The sequence below is a fragment of the Cervus elaphus genome, chromosome X (assembly GCF_910594005.1).
Source record: "Cervus elaphus chromosome X, mCerEla1.1, whole genome shotgun sequence".
NCBI classification, from domain to species: Eukaryota; Metazoa; Chordata; class Mammalia; order Artiodactyla; family Cervidae; genus Cervus; species Cervus elaphus.
The window spans coordinates 77882106-77896617 of record NC_057848.1 but is presented as its reverse complement, the minus strand read 5'-3'; the positions used below and the strand labels follow the sequence as shown (position 1 = coordinate 77896617).

The 14512-nt window shown below is 42.5% G+C and overlaps 1 pseudogene; it reads right to left on the bottom strand.

Annotated features, from left to right (window-relative positions):
* LOC122690368 overlaps positions 1–14512 on the bottom strand; it is a 59387-nt pseudogene that overhangs the window by 7401 nt on the left and 37474 nt on the right.

Genomic DNA, 14512 nt, shown 5'->3' with positions numbered 1-14512 from the left:
GAACTAGATGATAAAAATAATTGTAGAGAATTCATGCTTCTGTCCTTCTTGTGTGTCATTTTCAAAAACTAAATTATCTCTTGTGCATTTGGATTTGCCTGGGTTATTTAAGGAAGTAGCAGATAATTAATTGAGCCCCCTGCTCACTGGCTCATGTATTCCAAAGACCTTTACGGAGCCTCTGCTCCGTGAAAGGCTGGGTTTGCAGTGGGGACACTAGGAGAAGCAGGACACCCCCACACCTAGAGCGATGCTCTAGTAGCCCTAGTCACACAAAGAAGGTGGAGAGAAGTCGTCTAGTCCCACTAAACAAGGCAGCATGGGGCGGGGCAGTGAGGCTCCAGGAGGAGCACTGGAATGTCAGTGTCTGAGCCAGGGTGTTCTGGGGCTTTGGGAAGCTGGGTTCCTTCTGTGGGAGGTCATCGTGATGAGGCTGCATGATGGCATCCCTCAGACCTGCCGACAGTCTATCTTGGGGGTGACAGGAAAGTCTGAAATGAATCGTTGGTGTGAGGTGTCCTTTTGCATCTTGGATAAAACACAGATCTCTTTCTGGGGTGGGGAGGAAGGGGTCCTGACAGTTGTTGCATTGCTGTTAACCACAGGGGCAAAGGAGGTGTTTTCTACCACTGCCCCACCATCTGCACAGAATCCTGGAGAAATGTGAATGTTGCTTTGAAGTATGGCCAAGTATTCCCTGGGTTGGCCCTCTTCTCTCTGTCCTGGGAAAGCTGATTACCAATATATTGAAATGAGCATTTACTTGGTCATCTGGACTTTATTTTGGCCACTTGTGAGCATGGTCTAGATTTCAGAGGGGTGAAATGAGTGAACATGGAGAAATCCTGCTGGCTGACTGGATCCTGGGAACTTTGATTCTCAGCCAGGAAAGACACTGTTTCCCACCCCCTCAAACACACACTAACAGCCAAATTGAATAATATAACCTCTAGGAGGAAAACACACAGAACAGCAATTTTGACTGGTTTTCTATTCCGTTTCCTATTGAGCTGCCAATCCTATGAGGTGTCTTGAAAACAAAACTATTTCCAGAGGAGAGAGGGACAGAGTCTGAGATCTGAATAACACGAGAAATAAGTGCTAGCCAGGAAAGATGCAACATCCACCAGCGTCCCTGGGTTCACGCAGGTTCAGAAGTGTGGAGACAGCAGAGACTCACAGGCTAAGACTGTGCCTGGCATCAAATGACAGGAGCGAGTTCTGGGCCTAAGGAGGTGGTGAGGTCACTGCAGTGGGGTGTGCGTGTGGGTGCAAGGGGCTGAAGGGGCAGCTCTAAGGGGTAGCTCTCCCTGCTGAGTGCCAGAGAACAACGGGAACAGGAGATGTGATTCTGGCCACACATGTGGTCACTGCCACATAGTCAATGGACACTTGGAAAAGGTGGAGAATTTCAAGACCCATGTGATCTGCTCAGACTCTCTTCCCCAAAACATAGGAGATTTTGTCATTTTTTTTTTTTTTAGATTTTGTCATTATAAATTCTAACTGCTGCTCTTTGTTGAGCATCTGTTAGGCAGTGTGGAATTGGAGAGATGTTAGGTGCTCCACCACCTCTTGTCTTCCTCTCTCCCTGCACACATGGGGACATGAGCCTGCCAGGCCTCTTCACTTAGGAAGGGTGATGCCATGACCCATGATCAGTGAACTTTGAGAAGAAGCATCTTTGTCATGACCATTTGTTTTGAAGGGACACAGGCACCTGGGAGTTAATCCTCAAGTCAGGACAACACTAAGACACAGAGCACTCCAAGTGAGGTTTTTCTTCCAAAGACTAAAGTCCTGCACTTCTGACCCTTGAGAGAGGCTTCCCGCGGGGTGCTGGCTACAGGAATTCCATGCACCCCCAACCCACAGCATGCCCCCACACCCGCTAAGCTGCACTGTCAGTCCCCTCGGGGTTCTGCTCGGTCTCCATCGGGAGGACAGCAGCCAGCTGTCAAAGGTCCCTGTTGGAGTTGGGAGCATCGTTCTCATGGGCCCCAGCCACGAGCCCCCCCCCGACACACCCCTGCTGCCCACAGTGCCCCCACTCCCTCAGAACCTGGCCTTGGGTTTTGTCCTACCTGCCCCCCACTGAGAGTGGCTTAGGCCCTGGTCCTGATGACCTCATGTGTGTATCTTTATCTAGAAGTCCCAGAGCAGCATCCCCTTCCACGGTGCTACAGGTGGAGCTGGCAGGACTTGACTCTCCTTATGGTCGGTCAGTAGTAATCATTGCCGTGGATTCATGGGGTGCATCTCTATGATCCTGAGGTGTATCAGACCATTCCCTGTGGAATCCCACGTGTTGGAGAAAACTCAGGGTCTTCTAAATGTGACTGTAAGGTCATGGCTTTTGAGCCTGAGTATGAGAGGCAAAGGGGTGTCTGGTCAGCCACCCGCAGAGCCAACTAGGAGCCAGTCGGGCTGTTTGAACAGAGGACAGGCTCTAGCAGATGGCAAGGGTGGTACCCAGGATGCCCTCCTAGGTGCCAGAGTCTCCAGACTCAAATGAGGATTTGGAAAGGAACCAGGCAGGAGTGGACACTGAGGTCCCAGGGGTGCAGGCTGCAATGAGAGTCGGCTGCCCCAGAGAGGTGGAAGCAGCAAGCCCCTGGAGATCCCATCTGACCTGCCCAGGGCTGGTCAGGAGAGGGAGGGGGGAGGAGATGCTGCTGCAGGTGAGCTGCCTCCCTGGCCTCCATGAGGACATCTGTGCTCTGAGGCCAAGGCTGGGACCACAGCCCCGGGGGGTCACTCCAGGATGGACATGTGACAGCCATCATAACAGGTACTCCTCATGCCCCTTATTGGATATGACTGTTAGGTGTGGATGGGATCTAGCTCTGGGTACATGAGAACCTCAGGCCTTTGGCTGCTAGGAGGCCCAAACTGCCCCCTGCCCCCACCGACTTATCTGGAGGTCATTTCCAGGATCCAACATCTTCAGCAGCCGCCTCTGTGTGAAAACACACCACCCTGTTCCCAAGCTTATCTTGTCCAGGCCATCACCACTTGGACAGGCGCCTCCCCTGGCTTAAGGATTCAGTGAATGTTCTGCTCCTCTGAGAAGTCCCTGTGTTTCCTCATGGCTTCCCTGGAGGCTCAGTGTTAAACAATCCACCTGCCATGTGGGAGACACAGGTTCGATCCCTGTGTGGGAAGATACTCTGGAGGAGGAAATGGCATCCCACTCCGGTATTCTTGCCTGGGAAATCCCATAGACTGGAGCCCAAGGGCGTGGGTGGGCTACAGTCTGTGGGGTCACAAAGAGTCGAACATACTGAGCGACTAAGCACGTTCACACATACGCACAGCTAAAGTGTTGCTCTGGACCCTTGTTTCTTTGGCAAGACACTGACCCCTGCCTGGAACTTGTCAGACATCTGTGGCAAATAACACTGGCAGACGTCTTAAAGTGGTTTTTGAGCAATACAGGGTTCTAGGTCTATACCTGGCCTCGATTGGTGGCTCTTGTCATATCCAGGGAAAACATCTATGAGTTTGGATAAGGGCAGTGTTTGTGGGGCTTGAGAAAAATTGGATCCAGAGATGTTTCTGTGGTGGAAGAGGCCCGGTTAGTGTATTATATGAGACTGGAGGTTAAGGGAGAGGAAAAGCTGAAGATAATTTAGGAAGGGTTGTTTCACACTTGCAAGTTCCGTGTGCTTGTGCTTGGTTTCCTTTCTATTTCCTTTTTTAACATACTCAGCATGTTTTGCCATAAGTTTCCTTGTGTCTTTTATTTTGAAACTGTCAATAGACTTTATTTTGACCTTTTCCTTTGTAATCCTTTAAGATTTGAATAATATTTGTGAAAATAGTGGAATTCTCATATGCCCTCTCCCAGTTTCCCCTATTCCTAATATCTTACATTAATATGATACATTTATTACAATTAATGAGGAAGTATTGATGCATTATTTATTATCAACTAAAGCCCACACTTTACTCAGATTTCTATAGGTTTTACCTGCTCCAGGATCCTGGCCAGGAAACCACCCTAACATTTAGTTGTAATGTCTCCTTGGGTTCCTCTTAGCTTTAACAGTTCTTTGTTTTGGATGATCTTGACAGTTTTGAGGAGTACTCAGTAGATGTTTTGAACAATGTCCCTTGATTGGGAGATTTATCTGATATTTTACTCATGACTAGTCTGGGATTACGAGTTTGGGGGAGGAATATTACAGATGTAAAATCCCATTCTCATCACAGCATAGCAAGTGTGTATTCTCTCAGTACAATTCATCATTGGTGATGCTCTCATTGATCATGTGGCTGAGGTAGTGCTTGTCAGGTGTCTATGCGATAAAGTGATTGCTTTATGTCCCCTTTCCATCTGTCCTCTTTGGAAGAAAGTCACGATGTATGGTCCATGGCTTCAGGGGTAGGGAGTTACGCTCCACTCTCTAGAAGTGGGAGTGTCTGCATAAACTGGAATTTTTCTCTGTGGGAGATTTGTCTATCCTTGTTTGTGTAATTAAGAAATCATTAATTTTTCTCAGTATGGACTCATGGTATTTACACTACACTTTGGGTTAAAATCCAATACAACGTTATATATTTTTATTTTCTAATTGTTCTCAGATTGGCTATTGGGAGTTCTTCCTGTCAGCTGCCTTTGTAAATAACTTTGTCATATCCCTGGACATTTTGCTTCCTTTTTTGAAAAAATTTTGAGTACTTTTTTTCACATGCTACAAAGATGCTCCAGGCTCATTTTCCATATTTCCTGAGCCAATTCTAGAATCATCAATTTTTCCATGGAACCCCTTGTTCCTTTTATTGTCAAAAGGTATTGGCAAATCTCGATCTGTACACTCATTGTGCTCATTGGTAGTGAAGGGTCATTGGTCTGGGGACCTCTTGGTTGAGAGAGCAAAGAATTATAGATGTACTTCTTATCATGTGTTTATGTATATATCTAGAAATATTTTAGGTGGTAAAGATTTCATGGATATGACACCAAAAACAAAGGCAAAAAAAAAAAGAAAGACATATATAAATTGGACCTGATCAAATAAATAAATAAATGAATAAAAGACTGTGAATCAAAGAACACTATCAAGGAAGCTACCATATGATCCAGCAATTCCACATCTGAGTGTATATTCAAAAGGAAATGAAAATAAGATATCGAAAAGATATTTTCACTCCTACATTTATTACAGCATTGTTCACAGTATCCAAAATATGGATACAATCTAAGTGTCCGTCAGTGGATGAACGGATAAAGAAGATGTGACATATTCAACATATTCTGCCATTTGCAACAACTTGAAAGGAGCTTGAGGGCATTATGCTAAGTAAAATAAGTGACATTGAAAAAGATAAATACGGTTTGTTATCACTTACATGTGGAATCTATAAAGGACAAACTGGGACTACCCCGGTAGTCCAGTGGCTAAGACTCTGCACTTCCAATCCCGGGAACATGAATTTGATCCCTGGTTGGAGAACTAAAAACCCACATGCTGAGCAACAAGGACAAAAATAAAATAACAATAAAAATAAATTTAAAAAGTACAAAGGACAAACAGAGAAATGGGGAAGAAAGAGGTGTTTACAAAGAATTAGGGGATGGGGAAATAGGGAGAGACTGTTCACAGGGTACTAGCCCCCACTTATCATACTAACAAGTTGTGGAATCCAGTGTACAGCAGGATGCTTATAGCATCAAATACTTGACTGTTGCTAAGAGAGTAGAACTTCTACATTCTGAACACACACACACACACACACACAAATGTGATAGAATGGAGGTGGTAGCTAATATGACGTCACCATTTATAAATGTATCATATCAACATGTCAAGATTTTTGCTTGAACTCCATCCCTCCTTGCTAGCAAGGCTTCTCTTCTAGTGGAGTAAACCTAACTGCAATGGTGGTGTCATTCACCCATGTGATACTTCCAGATTGGAGCAAGAAACAATGTGAGTGAAATTTTAAACGTCCCTTAGGAGCTACTGTCGCTTCTGGCTCCAGTACAGCATCCCACATGACACTCCCACATCCCACAAGGATTCTGCAGATCAGAATCCTTTTCTGCTTGTTCTAATTTCTTAAAGTTGGCATCTGTACACTGTCAGGCTTTTTAAATTTCAAATTCCCTTACCTTCCCTGACTGAACAGCAGGAATACCTAATGGGATTAGAGGACACATGCAGGTTAAGAATCGCTTTCCTGGTTCAAAGATCGATTACTCAGAAAGCGTCACCTCTCCCCCCACATGCAAATAGAGAACAACGTGAGTCCATTCCCCAGCTTTGACGATTACCACCACACAGTCAAGTTTAGTAAACACCACATGACAGAGCAAGATGCAACAGACCAGCAGACATGGGTGAAGACTGTCTAACAGTATTTCCATAGAGCTCCGCTCTCCTAAAGTCCGATTCTGAATTTTGCACCTGCCTATGGCCCTCATGTGTAATGGGTCTTGTATATTTTCATCAGTTGAACTGTCTTTGAAGTGAACTTGAAACACACTTGATTAATCCTTCACAAAGTGATGAATTACTCTTGGTTCCAGTTATCTGAATGAAGCGATACAAAGAGAGACCCACCTGCCTTGGATTAGAGCCAAGGCCTCCCTGCCCAGGAGTCAGGAGCCAGAATCACTCCCAAAGAGATGAGCATCTATGTTGCAATATCTGTAGAGATAATAAACAGAGACTTTCCTTCTTGATGTAGAGGAACCTTTGTTCTAGGTCACATTGCCCTGACTGTGGGCTTCCCAGGCTATTTCCCCCACTCTAGGTTTGAACACAATGTCCAGGTTTACAGAGGCCAGGACAATGGCCACTCTACCCCTGCTTCGACTTACCTGGGTCTTTCCCACTCTCCCTCCATAAAACACTTTCTCCCAACCCCTGCCAGATGGAAGGGGCTGCAAAGAGAACTGGCTCTCCAAGATGAGATCTTGAGGATGCCCATTTCCCCCCTCTTGGAACTGGAGAAATGATCTCTAACATAGTAACTTCATGTCTCCCATCGAGTGTTAGCAGTTGCTCCTGTGATGAGTAAGCACCAATGTCTGCAGAAGCTGTGCTGAACTGAGAGTGGTTGTGATTGATTTCCTAGAACTCCATCACTTTCTTGTACGAGTCCATGAAATTGTCCTTTTATTTGAGAAAAGGACCATGATATTCAAATAGCTGTGCACCCTACCCTTAACTCAGTGGACAGTCAGAGTGTCCTGCACTGTGTGGAGCTCAAGAGTAAAGTGGTGAGGGATAAAGAGGGAGTCATGTTTGCCACAGCCTAGTTGGATGTTTTAAATTATTTTGGCCACTCAGCATGCAGGATATTAGTTCCCTAACGAAGGATCAAACCCACACCCCGTGCGGTGGAAGCACAGAGTCCCAACTACTGGACCATGAGGGAAGTCCCTACAATATTCTTAATCAGGATGCCTCAAAATTGTCAAGGTCATCAAAAAAAAAAAAAAAAAAAAACCACGACGGTCTGAGAGACTGTCACTGCAAAGAGAAGTTTAAGGAAATATGACAGCTACATAGACTGTGGTATGCTCGATGTGAAATGATCCTCTAACAAAAAAAGAACACGGGGTAGAGACTAAATATTAAAATATAATATAAGCTAATTACTATTATAATATTATAATAAAGTAAATCGATCAATTAAGTAACAAATCATAAACATTAAATATGAATACATTAAACACAAAATTATTATGAATATAATAAAACATAAAATACAAAATCTGTCTATCTCACAGAAAATATGGCGTACAACGTCGAAGGTATTTACAACTTAGCCATTACCGGGAAAGTTTGCTGATCCCTGTAATAAAGCAAAATAGCATGAATATACTGAGGGATTTATAACATGGGTAGAAGCAAAAGCCCCAGGCCCAAATCTGTAACCCTGTGGTGGAAGACTCATTAACAGCATGGCAGACACCTAAAATTTTGAGGGAGGGTGGTATTTCTCTTTGTAAAGAAAACTTCTGTGAGAAGTGACTGTTGCACTGTTTTTGTATTCTCTCACCACTTGGTCATCTAGGCGAATCCATTCAAGTGAAGTACACAACAGAGTGAAGAAACTAAACCCACCCACCCACCCCCGCCACTCTGAGTGAGAGGACCAGAAGGAGAGCCTCCTGGTAGCCAAAGAGTGAGGGCAGAGAGTGGAGAAGACCAAATATGAACAAGGGATTCCAGCAAGCTGTAGGAACTCCTAAGTTCGACCTGAGCTGTGCATGTAGGACTCTCACCAGAGGCAGAATACCAAAAGCTTGGAGAACTGCACCATTCCCCAAGGGGCAGGCTGGGCCCTGTGTGATTCACAAACACTATGCATCTAAGTATCACTGTATCAACCAGAGCAAAATGCACATTTATTTCAAGCACATGGGAAACATTCACCAAGATAGCATCCTGTATCATCAAAACTAATTGAAAAAATTTAAATGATGCAGAGTTTGTTCTCTGACAAGAAAAGAATGAAACTGGAAGGCAAACAATATGGAAGGAGAAGAAAAATCTCAAAACACTTAGAAATTAATCAACCATCCATAGGTCAAAGAGAGATTCTCAAGGAAGTAGAAACTGCACTGGGATGAATTAAAAGGAAAGTGCAATGTATTACAATTTATGGGATGCAGCTAAATCAGTGTTAAGAGGGAAAATTATACCATTTAATGTTTAGATTAAGAAAGAATAAAGACTAATAGATCAATAATCTATGCTTGCACCTTAACTTAGAAAAAGAAGAGAAAACTTTACCCAAAGCAATCTGAAAACAAACAAACCAAAAACACAAGAGGAAAAGAAAAAACTAAAATCAAAAATAAGGAAAGGAATTATGGGGAAAAAAGAAAACTGATTCATTGAAAAGATCAACAAAATTGATAAAACTCTAGCCAGATAAGCAAAATTGAAAAAGAGAAGACAAATGACTAATATCAGAAATGAAATGCTGACTAGCACTACAATTCTACAAGCCCTACACTAAAGATGGTGGAAGGATAAAAAGGAAATACTAAGAACAAATTTATGTACAGTAGATAAATTCAAGAACTTAAATAGAATTGTACAATTCCTCAAAATCCAGAAACTACCCAACACACCCCTGATGAAATGCATAACCTGTATAGTACTACAACTATTAGTGGGAGATCAGAAAGTGTTCGCTAAGTAATGTCTTACTCACAGCTCCTGCAGTCTAGTTGGATCAACTTTATTTGGCTCCCAATACATGAAACAGGTCAACGTGACCACAAACACAAACAGGAGCAATGACAAGTACGCCTCTGCAAACATCTGTAGGAGAGGTGCCTGACACTTACATAGCCAACAGAGACAGAACTATTTTAAACCATGAGTAGCTTTATTTATTTTTTTTCCATTTATTTTTATTAGTTGGAGGCTAATTACTTTACAATATTGTAGTGGTTTTTGTCATACACTGGCATGAATCAGCCATGGATTTACATGTATTCCCCATTCCGATCCCCCCTCCCACCTCCCTCTCTACCCGATCCCTCTGGGTCTTCCCAGTGCACCAGGCCCGAGCACTTGTCTCATGCATCCAGCCTGGGCTGGTGATATGTTTCACCCTAGATAATATACATGTTTCGATGCTGTTCTCTCGAAACATCCCACCCTCGCCTTCTCCCACAGAGTCCAAAAGTCTGTTCTGTTTATCTGTGTCTCTTTTTCTGTTTTGCATATAAGGTTATCGTTACCATCTTTCTAAATTCCATATATATGTGTTAGTATACTGTAATGGTCTTTATCTTTCTGGCTTACTTCACTCTGTATAATGGGCTCCAGTTTCATCCATCTCATTAGAACTGATTCAAATGAATTCTTTTTAATGGCTGAGTAATATTCCATGGTGTATATGGAGCACAGCTTCCTTATCCATTCATCTGCTGATGGGCATCTAGGTTGCTTCCATGTCCTGGCTATTATAAACAGTGCTGCGATGAACATTGGTCGTAGGCCTATTTTTTGTGCTTAGGTATCTATCACCTTACTGTCTTGACCTCTCTGTTGCTAGAAGGGTGGATTTGCTAACCAAACACAGTCTCAGGTCCTTTTGACTTAAGCAAAAGTGAAACAGAATTACTAAATACTCGTTTCATACACTCACTTTTGTGTAATAGTGACAGGAAAGCCAGGCCTGGAATTCAGACTGTGCAGGCACTTGTTTCTTGTGTACTGACATTTAACACATACACTATCAGGGAAGGGCCAGAATGTTTATCCTGTTACAAGGGTCAAAGGTCTCTGTGTCTTGATATGTGCCAGAGAATACTTTAGGAAAGACTGGGTTTTATACTTCTGGAAGTCATCAGAATATTGTACTCCTCCAAACCTAAATTCCCTTTCTATTGTGCCTGGTTGGTCATTTCCTCCTAAATGCCACTTTGGTTACCCAGCACTTGGAGGACATGGGCTCAGATTGTCATTTTCTGAGAAGCTCTTTCTTGCCATCATTTTGTTCTTTCACAGCAGTGATCAGATTTTCATGAAAAATGGGATTTTTTAAAGCTACCCATGGCAGTTCTATTTCCAGTATTTTTAGATAGAAATGCAATATTGCACATGACCATAGTTTAGGGAGTCCATAATACACAATGTGGATGCTCATCTGGTGTTTTCAGCTCCTCATGAAGACTTCATGCTTTCCTGGGTTTGGGGCCGTGATGTTGAGCAGTCACTGGATGGAGTTTGACCTGAAAGAATAAAGAGAACACAGGTGAACTGAAAGGGTGTCTTATTGAAACACTTTAATCTCAAAATGAGCAAAGGATTGTTCTTAGATGGGAGTTTAAATGCTGCCCTTCTTTTGAGGTATTCGTAAGTACATTGCAAACTGAGAACATTTAAGCCTTCCTCATACCCAGTGAGGATAGTATAGAAGAAAACAGATCCAAATCCCACACCCAAAAGGAACTGAGGAGGATGAGAGGAGCCCAGGTGTGATCATGTCACTCTGCTGCTTAATTCTCTACCACCCATAAAAGAAAAAGCTTCACAGGTGTTGCCAGTGGAAACAAACCTTTCTGCCAATGCTGGAGACATAAGAGATGCAGGTTCGATCCTTGGGTTGGGAAGATCTCCTAGAGAAGGAAATGGCAACCCACTCCAGTATTCTTCCCTGGAGAATCCCATGGACAGAGGAGCCTGGAGGACTACAATCCATAGGCCTGCAAAGAGTCTGCCACGACTGAAGCCCCTTAACATGTAAAATAAGGTCCACACCCCTTCCTCTGATATTCAGGGTCCCTCTAAGTTGGACACAAACCCCCATATATTCTCTATTTACACCATGATCCCATTTATTGCTTTCCATGTTGGAAGACTTCTGTTCCACTGCAGGAAACAGGGCTTAATATTTTTTGTTGGGTTGTAATTTGTGTCACAAGTTAGCCATTGTTAATAGTGATTTCTGAGCTGGTTATTTAGGAAATGATCCAAGTGCTAGCTTCCTCTCTTCCTTATTTCTGCCTCTGAGCTCAAGAGAGGAGAAAACTTGACAAACACTACTTCAGCTAGGTGATCAAGGTAAATATCAATGGTGATAAATCATGTTGATAGAATGTACCCTTGATATGATGTAATAAGAGTGGCACTTTGTCTCTCTGGTCTTCCTTCCCAAAACACATTATCACAGTTGAATACTTTGGACTAACACTTATTTTTATGATGACTGGATGTTGATTTTTATTTGATGCTTTTCTGTATTGACATTGGTCTGATTTTTCTCACTCAATCTGTTATTGTAATAAGGCAATCCTGGGCTTATGCATTCCCAGATCCATCCCTCATTCCTCCTTGCTCTGTTCTAGTGTATACAGGAGCTGACTCCGACAGGCTGCAATCAAACTAGCAAACAGTTGGCTGCCATTTTGGTTCAGCTTACCAGAGACACCAGCAAGAGATTAGAATCCTGGGAGACAGAGAAGTCAAAGATTTTTCTCCTTCCTCTGACTTCTCCCCTGGTGGCTCAGATAGTAAAGTGTCTGCTTACAATACGGGAGACCCGGCTTCAATCTCTGGGTCAGGGAGATCTCCTGGAGGAGGAAATGGCAACCCACTCCAGTACTCTTGCCTGGAAAATCCCATGGACAGAAGAACCTGGTAGGCTACAGTCCATGCGGTGGCAGAAAGTCGGACATGACTGAGTGACTTCACTTTCACTTTCTGCATCAGGTGGCTTGTCCTTCAATGGTTCCATATTCTCCATGGCTCCTGCCATTCAACCATGAGATTGACCCATCCTGGCTCTGAATCCTGTTGAATCCAACACCCAAGTTCCAGTAACACGATCTCCTTTCTTTGTCCTTCCATCCTAGAGGTGAGTGATTTCCTCGTGTTGCTAATAATTGGGTTTCCCAATTCTCTCCTGCTTGGCTTCTTAGCACTTTTGTAACCAACCTCATGCATTAAGTTCCCTCCATTTTACATATTTGCAGTGGCTACTATTTTCCTGGACAATCCTTGGCTGTTACATGCAGCCAATTATAATGACTGACCTTCTAGTGTTAAACTCCTTTGCATTCCTGGCATAAACCCATCTCTGTCACCAGCAGTTAAAAATGTTTGTCTCTTCTGTAATTAATAAAAATAATAATAAAACAAAATACCCCTGGGCCCTGAAACTTGCCCCAAATAAAGTATCTTTCACCATCATCTTCACAGCCTTCTCAAAACTAATTTTTTACACTCACTCATTTTGGGGCATATATTGAAAAATTCAAATAGCATACATAATAGAGTGATTTAGTCAACTTGTAAAAAAATTCAAGCAATATACATGAAGTTAAATAGCATGGCTTGTGTAACAGAGCCAAAATGATACTCAAAGGAAAATATATAACCTTAAATAGATGTATTAGAAAACAAGAAATATTTAAATCACCCATGAAATTCAAGAACCTAGGTAATGAACATCATATGAAACCTTAAGTAATAGAAGGTAGGGGATAATGAGGATAAGTGTAGAAATAATGAATTAGAAAGCAGTAAGGCCAAACAAGAAATGCCAATTACTTGAAAATATTTATGAAAAAGACTTTTTTTTTCCAAAATATGACCAGATACTAAAGAAAAAATATAACATGTAAACAATATAAATTAAAAGTGTATAAACTATAGATGCAAAAGATATTTAAATGCTGTAAAAACACAGCAAATATGTTATATGATTCCCTCAAGATAAGCAAATGGTGATCAAGGAAAATTTTCTCCATACGAAAGTATTTCAGGTAATAAGGTAAAATTGAATGAGAGAATTTGAAAATTGCCCCTCTGCAACCTCCAGTGGGTAAATGAAGGTGAGGATCATCAATGACTGCCAACTCAGCACAAAGGACAACAGGCATTATGTTCTTAATGGAAGTACATGGTGTCACCTAGGTAGCAGGCTTGTAAATAAACAAGTTAATCAAGCTTCTACCTGTTACTACCAATTTAAAAAACTGTTGAGGGGCCAATCTGATTTTGGTGTTGATGATCTGGTGATGTCATGTGTAGAGTCTTCTCTTGTGTTGTTGCAAGAGGGTGTTTGCTATGACCAGTGCATGCTCTTGGCAAAACTCTATTAGCCTTGCCCTGCTTCATTCTGTACTCCAAGGCCATATTTGCCTGTTACTCCCGGTGTTTCTTGACTTCCTACTTTTGCATTCCAGTCCCTATAATAAAAAGGACATCTTTTTTGGGTGTTACTTCTAAAAGATCTTGTAGGTCTTCATAGAACTGTTCAACTTCAGGTTCTTCAGTGTTACTGGTTGGAGCATAGGCTTGGATTACCGTGATATTGAATGGTTTGCCTCGGAAACAAACACAGATCATTCTGTCGTTTTTGAGATTGCGTCCAAGTACTGCATTTTGGACTCTTTTGTTGGCCATGATGGCAGAGACATTACTTTGTCAACAAAGGTCCGTCTAGTCAAGGCTATGGTTTTTCCGGTGGTCATGTATGATGTGAGAGTTGGGCTGTGAAGAAAGCTGAGTGCGGAAGAATTGATGCTTTTGAACTGTGGTGTTGGAGAAGACTCTTGAGAGTCTCTTGGACTGCAAGGAGATGAGAGGTCAACAGGCAGGAAGGCCAGGGGTCTCCAAACGGAAGAAATAGGCTGTAAGTGCCAGACATTTTTATCTCTCTTAAGCGGCAGGAGGAAACAAACCAGCGATATTTTTTTCTTCTCTATACAAATTTAAAAGGAGGTTTCTCTTAAAATGCTGTGTTGCCATGACACCTGGTTTCACCTGAAGCTAACTATTCTCAAACCTTGAGTTAACCAATACATTTTTTATGGAAATGTTTATCGTAAAGCTATGTTGATTTACCCCAGACTCTGTAAGTTCCGCCAAATGGCCTAACCTACTTACTTAGATATCGTTCCCCTAATCTATGTAAACGAAACTATTTGTTTGGTAATCTGCCCTTCTACAAGATTCAAGTCAATTGTTTTATGGCCAGCGATGAATTATCTGGTGCCATTCTAAATTCTAAGACATTCCTTTCTTTT